Below are 12547 nucleotides of genomic sequence, written 5' to 3'. Positions count from 1 at the left end.
AACTTGTACTGGACCATCAGATGTTTTTACATATTTGAACTAAATATGATCCCTTGGAGCTAAGGGAATTTATTAGGAATTTTCTAAAATAGGAAAAATAGGGATGCTTCACGAAGTGACAATTCTGGTCACAGAAGAAATAATTATTCTAGCTTACATTTTACATTGGGCAATGAAATGTTTTTGACGATTCTGAAATCATATGATACTCAGAACATGTGGAAAAAGTTTTGGGGTTAATAACTTATCCCAACTATAGGTTGCTTCACAACCCATGGTGATGCCATAATTCCCCAAAATAGAAAAATAATTATTTGAAAGAGTTAAATATTGCAAATTATTCCAAGAAGTGTTTTAGCAAGATGAGAAAGGCTTTGGGTTGCTTGGGACAGGAAATTAGAAACCCACTACCCAACTTGCTTTAAAGAATTTGAAAATCCACCACTTTGCAAGTGAAACTCCAAAATATTTTGAAAAGATAAAGTTTGAAAAATCAGGGTGTTAAAGAAATCTGGATCAGCCTACCATAACCTTCGTGGCTAGGGTAGTAGTAGAACGAGCGGCAATTAACTCCTGCCGACAAGTGCCGGAGTTGAACTATTGCCTATCGAGCTGCCAGCTGGATGGCTTCGGGCTCATAGGAAGCTGACCTTCTCATGAACCGATGGGGACGCTCTTGGGTGATACTCCTTCCGTAGATGTGTATTGTGTCCCAGAAGTGACGAATGTCACCACTTGTGCGCTCTTGGTACACAACATACTCCGGAGGCTCTTCCATGGCAAACTTTCTTGGTCTGCAGCAGTGGTTTCATTGTGCACAGTGGGGCCTGGCATCTTGGGTGCTTGTGGTCATGTTGTGTTGTGCTGAACAATCGCCCCCTTTATAGAATGGAGAACAAAGTCTTCTTTCGCAAGATTGCGAGAAGGACAAAAGGGTCGTGGTCACTGACGTGTGACCATAGGGCTAGTCTGATAGGTTGGGCACCGCCTTGCCTAAAAGTGTTGGCAAACACTATTCAGCTACTGGTTAGGGCAGACTTGACTAGCGGCTATGACACTGGTTTGATGGGTGGTATTCTAGTGCTTATTGAGCCGGCTAAGATAGGATTAGCCAACGGTCAGCCTAGCTCTGATACCAAAGTTGTGGGGACCGGATTTTCGGGGATTTTAATTTCCCTTCAAATGGCCCTTAAGTATACCAGCCCCATGAATACTGTTAGCTGGCACACGTTTCCTTGATAGATATGTCAAAATACATATTCAGGTACATGACCAAAGTGGTCTAAGGAGTACATCAAAAGGGTTTCTAGTGGTTGATGGCGGAAGCGTTACATGGATTTCCATCTCCTTGAGGACTTCGTTTCCCACAGGAACAGCTGATCCGGTTAACTCCTATCTCGCTCACTCTTGTCCTTGAAGCCTATGCCTCAAGCTTCTCGTCAAGCACCTCCTCTCCTAGCTTGCAATCTGGCCACGACAAAAGCCAGGGACAACCCAGTGAGTAATTTGAATGTACTAGCAAAGATATAACTTGCGGGGTTATTCATACACACATAATGATATCGTTATACTGCATCAACTCAATTTACTACTCAAGCATTAGTAGTTAAGTAATAATCATACTGAAGGTTATTTAAACAATAATTAGGAATATTAACATGGGGTAAAAAATAAAGCCTGCCGCAGTCAGGCGCCTCAGCGACACCACCTAAAAGGCTTATCTGATATAATAACAAACCTGCCATAGTCGGGCGTCTGAGCGAAACCACATAAAGGGCTTATATGAAATGATAACAATCATGCCACAGTCGGACATCTCGGCGACACCACATAAAGGGCTTATATGAAATGATAGCAATCATGCCACAGTCGGGTGTCTCAGCGACACCACATAAAGGGCTTATATGAAATGATATCAATCATGCTATAGTCGGGCGTCTCACCGACACCACCTAAAGGGCTTATATGAAATAATAAAGAATATCCAGGAGGTAGAACCGTCCCAGGGATATTCACAATAAAAATCGTAATGGTTAGTTCAAAGAAAATAATGTTTAAAATTATCCACCATGTTACCTGATTAGTCTCATACTCCGTTAACTACCTTCGAAGACCAACACTTAGACCGACACTTGACTAGTCAACCAACGTCCTTGACCGTGGACACGACTACTCGAATAGTTTTGACTCTGTAGAGGGTGTACTCTTTATTCATAGCCCACGGTTTTAAAAATCACTATGACTAATTCCATGTACGGCATTTTAGAAGTGCACACTTAGAATCATCACACACCCACTTTACCTCCACGAAGCCCGGATTGACCGAGGCTACACTGCCAACGTAAAACCATAAGACAGGGAGGCTCCGAGCTCGACTAGCATGGGATCAATAATATTTATATCTCGTGCTTACGGGGGGTGCCCTCCCTTCCGACCCCTGACCGGAAACACCCATGCCCCCTGACCCGATTACTCGAATTATACCACGGCCGTGGATAGCTTCATCCCGACCCCTCTACTGGTGTGTGAATGATACTAGGTTTGCAACTGATTACACCGAATCCATTATCCAGGAAACTATGGTAGCACGCAAATAAGGAGACATACTGACAAGACTAAATCTAGGGTCGATTTAGGAGGTTTAAGTAATACCTTCATGATTAGTACATACCATGTGTAAACAGAGTCACTACCCACCTAACATGCCTCATTGACCACTCTCGTCCACGAGATGTCAATCCCACGGTCGTGTCTCCACAAGACACCGAATCCCATCCGGTGGGCATCTAGGGTAGGAAGGAGTGACCACTGTCCATGCAACACAATCATATAAATCCTCACTCCCAATCTCATGGAGCCATATGCATGATTTGCCACATGAAATAACACCACCACTATAACATAACCTTATGTTACTTTCACCAAGCAAACACACATAACCAAGCTAAAAGTAGGTTCAGGTAGCTTGCCTTCCAAGTGTAGAGAGGTGGGGTTCACCACAAAACTTTAGTAAGTTTTAACTCCACTCTTCAAAGCCTATTTAAAAATATATGCTAATTAATACAAAATTTAAAAACAGCACAAAAAATTCTCTTATAAAATTTGCACATAAATACTAATATAAACTAGGCAGAATTTGAAAGAGGTGAGAAAAAGAATCAACTCATTTGGAGTTTTGTGTAAAAAGTTATAGCCAGTCAAAGTTGTGGTCAAAATCTATTTTTAAAAATCAAAAAGAAAAGAAAAACGCTTTGTGTCAAAAGACACTAGCGCAGGAGGGAAAACGTACTTGGCAAAAGGTCCTTCAACTTGCGCGGGCTTACGCTGGGGCAGAGACGCTGACTCACGGGTTCCACGAGCAGGTTCGACTCGGGTCTCCTTGTTCCTCCTTTGACTGAAGGAAGGGAGAACTCCGGCGAGGCTCACCGGCGACAGGAACCACCGTTGGAGGAACAGAGGGTACCGGCATGCTCAGGGGACCGAAGAGCATCCATTTCACTGCCTTGGGGCTGCGGCGGCTACCAGAATCGACCAACCCTTCCTCCAGGGCAGAGGGAGCTTTGGCTCCGATGGGGCACTCTCTAGGAGGGGTCCTAGGTGCATGGCGAGGGTTGGCGCAGCTCCGCTAGGTCTAGGAGGTTCCAGAGGTAGGCTCAAGCAGGGGAAAAGCTTATTTATAGGAACGAATCGACCCGAGGGGCTACGGTGGCCGAAGGTCACCGGAGTTGGGAACGAAGGGGACCTGGCTTAAATTGGGCCTTGGGACGCTGGCTGAGGCTTCGGGGGAGTGGCTTGAGTCGACGGACGGCCTTGGGGCTCATATTTATAGACGGGGTTGTCGGTTCCTGCGGCAGAGAGGATAAGCTCGCGGGGGAACAGCCTTTGGTAAGGGCACAGGGATGGGGCCGACGCAGTGACGGGTCAAGGGGGGATCTGGCTCGACGCAAGGGTGGTCCAAGGTGCAGGTGGCACGCTGGGGGCATTTGGGCGGCACTGTGATGCTGCGATGTTGTGCTGCTACTGCAGTTTGATGACGGGCGGTGCGGCTGCGGCGAAGCAGGTGCGGCAGGGGCAGTAGGAGCAACAGGGGCACACAAGGAGCTCTTGCGAGTGTGCCCACGTGCTTATGTTGCTACGGGTGACGAGGGGGAGGCACGAGATGTGATGCGGCGACTCAGTCTGGTGGCTGCAAAATGCGCCCTCTAGAGCATGCTCAGGCATGCCTGCCAGGTGCTCGAGGAATTGCTACAGCTAGCTAGGGACTTGGGTTGGTGGTGAAATGCTCCAGGTTGACTAATGGCCTTACCTTCGGTCTGCTAGACATGCTAGTTTGGTCTAGGGCTCAACTCCACCGTGCAAACAAAATACCATGACATTTTTGGTCAGGGACACCAGGTGTTTGACAGAATGTTAATGGAATCTAGGGGCACTTGCAAGCCATGGAAATTTCCAGACATAAGTCTCACGGGATGGGCACAAGGATGACAGGATTAGATTTAGCAACTCAACAACTTCACAATGCAATCCTAGTAAAAATTCATTTCTGGACAGAAACAAAATGGCAATGCAACAGGGGTTAAAATAACTCCAATGGGGTTGAAGGTTGGTACTTAAGGTTTCATTGGATGGACTATATGCACAGAAATTCTCAAGAGCATTGGGGACGGAAAAAGTGGGGTTGTAGTTCAAAAGGCCAATCTCGTCCAACACACAAAACAAGAAGTTGTGCTCAAATATTTCAAAAGACAATCATATATTTTTGCAGAAAACTCATTCCTATAAACTTCTTAACCTCCAAAAATTTTTGCAGAATTATTAGAGACTTTAATTAAGAGGTTCTAGTGTAAAGCACCTATTTGGACCCGAACAGAAAAGATGGCAAAAAGCAATATTTTACCACAATACTAAGTTGCGTTTTTGCATAAAACTCATTTGTACGAGCCCCTTGGCTACTACAAATTTTGGTAGAATTTTTGGAGACTTAATTAAAGGGGTTGTAGTGCGAATCTACAATTGGACCAGAAAGTAAGATTAATTAATTTGCTTAATCCTATCAAAACACTTGGCTATATTATTATATAAAGTTGATTCTAAAACATAGTAGGTAATTGTGAGGCTTATGATGGAATTTTTAGAAGAGGCTAGCAGGTAGCTGCAGTTCAAAACTGGACCCAAAGAAAAATAAAAACATGTTGGAATAATAGAGTTGGGAGATAATAATTAAGAAAAATTCTTTTCTTAAATAAACAGTAGAGAGGGAAATATTTGAGTCAATCCTCAAGTCACACAAAAGTTCTCAAAAAGTTTTAGCTCATACAAGAGTTATTCATAAAATAAAGAATAAGAGAGTTTTTGAAATCAACAGAAAACCCAAAAATCAAAATTAAACAATATTTAGGCCAAATTTATTAAATAAAAATCATGGCAAAAATTTGGGGTGTTACACAAATTTCGTCGCAATCGGAGTCCGTTTGATACCCGAACGGTCGACCGTAGCGGCACCGTCATCGCTTTATTGTCGGACGTTTTTTTCGTGATTTAAAATATCATGTCGGGCCGCAAATCTCCCTCTCCCCTAGCCCAACCTATTCTACACGGCCCAACACCACTCACCTAGCCTACCCCTCCGGTTTGGACCGTCCGATCGAGATCTGACGGCGCGAAACCGGTGCAAAACCCCCCTAACCTAGCCCACTTCCATATTTATACACCACCCTAAATAATTAGGGACAAAACCCTAACTTATAGGTCTTGTCCCGCAACCGCCGCCATCCAACATCTCCCTCGGGATCCTCCCCGTAGCCTCCCTCGTTTTAAGCCTCCACCGGCCATATCCATGCCCTCCCCTTTGATCAAGATCGTCCAGATCAAAATCAGACGGCCCAGGGCGCCTCTCGCAGCCCCGCAGCTCTCCTGCTCCCGTAGTCTACCCGATCCCGATCTGGATCGAGGGAACGACACCGTCTCCCGTGCCGGCGACCACCGGAGCCAGTCGGCGAGCAGCCCGCCAGAGCCAGGCCGACCCCTCGGCCTTGCGCTCCTCCTTTCTTTTCCTCTCATTCCTCCTCTAATCCTCTCCTCTCTGGTGTTTCTCCCTGTCAGGAACAGAACGAAGCCGCTGCAGTCCTGCCTTGGCTGAGCTCAAAGCTCCAGCGCGCTGTCGCCCATGGGAACCGCCGTCATCAGGAATGGATTCCCATGCACGGAACACGTTCCCCCTCGTACAGGACGAACTCCGGAGCCCCATAGCGTCGCTGTTCTCGTGCAGCTTCACTGTGGTTGACCCGCATGAGCTCGAGTTGAACATGTTGATCCATCCTCTGCATCAGGCAGAGGAAGGGGACACCCGCGTCCCCACACCCCCGCCTTCACCTCTATACGCCAGCTGCAGGCCGGGCCAGGTCTGGCCATCGGAGCTGTAGGTATGGAGCTGCCAGATCTGGCATGTCTGCTTTTCTCCTTTCTCTGCGCCTTTGATACGTCTCAAAGTATCTATAATTTTTGATGGTTTCACTCTGTTATCTTGTCTTCTTTGGATGTTTTATGTACCTTTTATATCTTTTTTGGGACTAACTTATTAATTAAGTGCCAAGTGCCAGTTCCTGTTTTTTGTGTGTTTTTGACTCTTTTTAGATCTGATTTTGGAACGGAATCCAAATGGAATAAAAACCCCGGAATGATTTTTTCCCGAACGGAAGAAGATCAGGGGGGCTTTGGATAAGCTAGGTGGGCTCCAGGGAGCCCACAACCTCCCACTCCGCCACCAGGGGGGAGGCGGCGGTGTCAGGGCTTGTGGCCTACCTGGCCGCCCCCTAACTTAGATCCTTGGCCTATATATTCCAAAACATTCAGCAAAAAATCAGGGGAGCCTCGAAAATACTTTTCCGCCACCGCAAGCTTCCGTTTCCGCGAGATCTCATCTGGAGACCCTTCCCGGCACCCTGCCGGAGGGGACTTTGGAGTTGGAGGGTTTCTTCATCTTCATCATCGCCCCTCCAATGACTCGTGAGTAGTTCACTTCAGACCGACGGGTCCGTAGTTAGTAGCTAGATGGCTTCTTCTCTCTCTTGGATCTTCAATACAAAGTTCTCCATGATCTTCATGGAGATCTGTCCGATGTAATCTTCTTTGGCAGTGTGTTTGTCGAGATCCAATGAATTGTGGATTTGTGATCCGATTATCTATGATATATATTTGAGTCTTTGCTGATTTATTTCATGAATGATTTGATATCCTTGTAAGTCTCTCCGAGTCTTGGGTTTTGTTTGGCCAACTAGATCTATGATTCTTGCAATGGGATAAGTACTTGGTTTTGGGTTCTACCATGTGGTGACATTTCCCAGTGACAGTAGGGGCAGCAAGAGACACATTAAGTAGTTGCCATGAATGGTAAAAATATGGGGTTTTCGTCATTGGTTTGAGATTATCCCTCTACATCATGTCATCTAGCTTAAGGCGTTACTCTGTTCTTTTGGACTTAATACACTAGATGCATGCTGGATAGCGGTCGGCATGTGGAGTAATAGTAGTAGATGTAGAAAGTATCAGTCTACTTGTTTTGGACGTGATGCCTATAGATATAATCATTGCCATAGATGTCGTCACAACTTTGCGCAGTTCTATCAATTGCTCGACAGTAATTTGTTCACCCACCGTCTACTTGCTTTTATGAGAGAAGCCACTAGTAAACACTACGACCCCCGGGTCTATTCACATCCATCGGTTACACCTGCGCTTTTACTTTGCTTTGTTACTTAGTTGCTTTCAGTTCTCACTTGGCAAACAATCTATAAGGGATTGACAACCCATTCATAGCGTTGGGAGCAAGCTTTTGTGCTTGTGCAGGATCTTGAGATACTCCTCCACTGGATTGATACCTTAGTTCTCAAACTGAGGGAAATACTTACCACCGCTACTCTACATCACCCTTTCCGCTTCGAGGGAACACCAATGAAAGGCACCAAAGCCACGGGGGAAATCCTTTGCATACTTGCCTAGGAAGTCCCTTAAGGCGTAGCCGTAGCAGAAGGATTCCTGGTGTCGTTGCTGAGGAGCACATCAAGATAATTTCCCGACAACGTGCCTATTTCTGGCGATATTGGAAGGTCTTTTGTTGCAGTAGCAGCGTTCGTGGAGAAGAAAACCCGCCGCCTACTTAGTATTTGTAGCTCTCCCCTGCACTCATATCACTTGCACATGGATAGCCGAGTTGGCTAGTGCTGCTGTAATCAAGCAGGAGATCGTGTGTTAAGTCTCCACGGGTGCATTATTTCTCAAGCATTTTTTCCCTCACTCGAGGATTGTTTTTTGCATTGGTTCACTTAAAATAGAGCTCCTTTTCTGTATGTAAACACCAACGTAGCTTAGTGGCTAGCACCACCCGATTCCATCCCAGAGATCTGGGGTCCGAATCCTAGCTGTCAGTATTATTATTTTTATCAGGGCTAGGAATTTTTCTAATCCAGGTTATAGGCATATTTAAATCATCCGTAATTTTTAACCGTGCGACTGGTCACGAAGAGTTCTATATGCAACTTGGCTTGAATTTCACATAGATTAATATTTTCCAACTCTCATGCTTAATTAAAACTGTTAGACGTGTTGTTTGCATTGGTTTGTGAGTCGACGTGATCAAACGGTTTAGGTCGTAGTTAATTAACCGTAGCTCCGTTGGAGATGAGCCATATATGTAAATGGACCAGGACGACATGTAGTTTCACATGAACCATTTTGTTTTTCTGTTTAACAGACATAAAATGTGATTAGGACAAATCTGGACAGATTTAGGATTTAACACATGGGGTCGTTTCGGAGATGCTATATGTCGTTTCCGGACTCATTTAAAATGCCTAGATAGGTAGGTTAATTTGTGCTTCACCCCTTGCCATGTTTAACAACATTTAATATTGCCGTGGAAATCAATGGGAGTGAAATAAATAATGAAACGTGGAGTTACGTCAATATGCAACTCGTTGCATACTGAGCTTCACTTAATGTGTAGCGATTGACTGTGTGAATTGCCATGCCATGTCCCTCATATTTTCAACTGATCGTGCATCATATGTGAATTGCATCATCTCGTGCATGTGCCATGGTGAATATCTGTGTTGATGCTTGTTTTCGGTTTTCTTCGTCTAGATAGAGTTCGGCAAGCGTGTCGGAATGCGAGGATCCGTTCGACTACATCCGTTCATCTCGTTCACGGAGTCGTTCGTCTTCCAAGCGGGATCTCAGGCAAGATGACCATTTCCCTAGATACCATTACTATCATCACCATGCTATGTAGCGACCCGACTCAAGACGAGTCAAGCCTCTGGTGTTTCCGTACCATCCCAAGATCATGCTGGTACACACTCAGTACATAATGTCTATATTCAAGAGTTCAATCACACAACTTTATTAATCGAAATCTCATAAAGAGTACTTTATTACAATAAAGGATTACAATAAAGTGGCTGAAGGCCATCTCATGAGATATCTAACGAAGACTAGTGGAAGCATCAGGTAGACGAGTCCATCCGACTCCAAGGGCATGTCGCTGAGCGTAGATCGTAGCCTCACTCCTGGTTGGAAAAGTACTCTACAACATGATACGTTGCAGCCGTGTAGGTCAGCATATTGAATATGCCGGCAAGTCATCAAAGAGAGGAGTACAAAATAATAATCAACTATCTCTACATGCATATTTGGCCAGTGGGGCTAAGTTTTGCATAAAGCCAGTTTTATCCTACAACAAGAGGGGTTGGAAGCAAAATATTACTACATTGTTTGTTCTTAACGAGATGGTTCCGCCAACCAATTCTCGTACCCAAATAGTTGTTAACACCCACATCATTATTAAGTTGTGTCGAGAGTTCAGGGAAAATTCAATGCCTTCGGCTCAAGTTGTCCATGTCCGTGGACACGGCTAATCGATTAGGTTGGGCACTCTGCAGAGTTTTGCACCCGTTCTCCACAAGATTTGATCGCCTCCGGGTTTGTCCTCGCACTTCAGGGTGTTTGAAGACCGGATGATCAAAACATGGTCTTTCAACGGGTCCCTCTGAATCCCTGTCGGTGCCCATCCATTCCTACCGTTCTTCTACATCTGCTAGCACCGCCTGTCCAGAGTCGCCGTGTTGTCCAACCAAGCCAGAGCCCATAATGACTTGTGGCTGTGCAGGTAAGCCTTGAGTCTTGAAGTCTCCGTCCGTCTCTTCGAGCCTGGGTGAAGCTTTCCGCAGGATGTCATGGCCTCTCCAGCATTCCGGGCATCCACTGGTTTCTCCAGGGAGCCGATCAACCGTCCTTCACCCAGAGTTGTATTGCGTCCGAGGTCTTGAAAATCTTGTCTCAACCGGTCTTGATTACTTAATCAACTTCGCATCACTCGTGTTATGCACTCAACCGAAAACCCGTCTACTGAAGCGTAGCAAATATAAAATTGTCGTCCCGGGGCCAAGTATCGGGATTGTTGTGTGCCTACCACATGATACTACAACTTATACTAAAGTTTCCAAGTACCTAGGCAGCATGCAATTGGGCAAAGAAAGGTGAACTACCATGCATCAAAAACATAGGAAAATAACATGATCAAAATGACTTGCCTTGATGATAGTTGTCTTGCTCGAGCGCTTCTAAGTAACACGCTTCGCACTCCGGATGATCTACCGATACAAACACAAAACACACCATAAGCACTTCAATCAAGCAACAAATAAAAATAACATAACAAGTAAGGATTTTCTAAAGCCTAAGTAAAAGAATTTAACACGCGTCACTATGGCAGAAACTTGTTTCTGTTAAAACCACCAGTAAAAATACTTTAAAAAATTTGAAACTTCTACCACAGTAAGAATTAATCACTAGGAAGCAGTAGCAAAAAGAATCAACTCAAAATCATTTTTTAAACTCCTGGAATAGGCAAAACAAGGTTTAAACTAAATCTGATCTAACTTATATTTGAAAATTTCAAACATAGACAATTTATATGTTTTTAAAAACTACAGAACAATTGGAGTCTACCGGAACAAGAATCAATATCATTGGACTACGGGATCAAAAGTTATGGCCAAAACAAAACATAAACTTTTCTGTTTTTGTAATTAGACAGAAAAAATGAAGCTAATTAGCTAACTAACATGGGGTATACGTGGCACACTACGATAGGCTGCGGGGTTGTTTGTTGCAAATGTTAGGAGCAAACGACCTAGTTCTAACCGAAACTACTGGCTAAAGAATAAGTGAAATAAAACCGACGGTTTTTCTGGGCTTAACCGAACAGTTACCCTACTTCTAATCTACACCATCGAATAAGGATCTAAGGGCTACTAGAAGAAAAAGAAAAAACAACAGAGAGAAGAGGAGTTACCGTGGCTGTGGGAGACAACTTGTAGCGACCCGACTCAAGACGAGTCAAGCCTCTGTGCTTCTGTGCCATCCCTGGATCAGTATGCTGGCACACACAGTACATCAATGTATATATCAAAGTGCAATCACATGTAAATAGCGTAAAACAGATATATACCTTAATTATCTCAGCGGAAGTGGTCAAGGGATTGGAGTCCCAATAAACACCAACGGAAAGTTGAGTGTAGACCGTAACCCTGAATCGTACTCTTACTCGTCGAAGAAAAATATCTGCAACATAAGACGTTGCAGCCGTGTAGGTCAGCATATTGAATATGCCGGCAAGTCACATAAGAGAGGGGTGAAAAGTAATCTTCTATGCTATATGCATATATGGCGGGTGGGGCTATAAGTTTTTAGCGAAAAGCAAGTTTTCTCCTACATCAAGAGAGGGGCTAAAAGCGAAATATTACTACGTAGTTGGTTGTTAATGAGATGGTTCCGCCAACCAGTTCTCATACCCGAGCTATCAATAATTCCCACATCAAATATATTTAATGGTGTTGAGAAATCCAGATAACTTCAGTTCCTTTTGCTCAAGTTGTCCATGACCATGGACACGGCTAATCGATTAGGTTTGAGTACTCTGCAGAGTTTTGCACACGTTCCCCACAAGATTTGATCGCCTCCGAGTATGTCCTCGCACTTCAGGGTGTTTTAAGACCGGATGATCAAAACATGGTCTTTCAACGGGTCCCTCTGAATCCCTGTCGGTGCCCATCCATTCCTACCGTTCGTCTACATCTGCTAGCACCGCCTGTCGAGAGTCGCCGCGTTGTCCAACCAAGCCAGAGCCCATAATGACTTGTGGCTCTGCAGGTAAGCCTTGGGTCTTGAAAATATCCGTCCGTCTCTTTGAGCCTGGGTGAAGCTTTCCGCAGGATGTCATGGCCTCTCCAGCATCCCGGGTCATCCACTTGGTTCTCCAGGGAGCCGATCAACCGTCCTTCACCCAGAGTTGCATTGCGTCTGAGGTCTTGAAAATCTTGTCTTAACCGATCTTGGTTATTTAATCAACCTCGCATTACTCGTGTTATGCACTCAACCGAAATCCCGTCTACTCAAGCATAGCAATATGAAATTTGTTTTCCCGGGGCCAAGTATCGGGGTTGTTGTGTGCCTACCACATGATACTACAATTTATACTAAAATTTCCAAG

This window comes from Hordeum vulgare, chromosome 5H, assembly GCF_904849725.1.
Source record: "Hordeum vulgare subsp. vulgare chromosome 5H, MorexV3_pseudomolecules_assembly, whole genome shotgun sequence".
Lineage (NCBI taxonomy): Eukaryota > Viridiplantae > Streptophyta > Magnoliopsida > Poales > Poaceae > Hordeum > Hordeum vulgare.
This window is presented reverse-complemented; position numbering follows the sequence as displayed.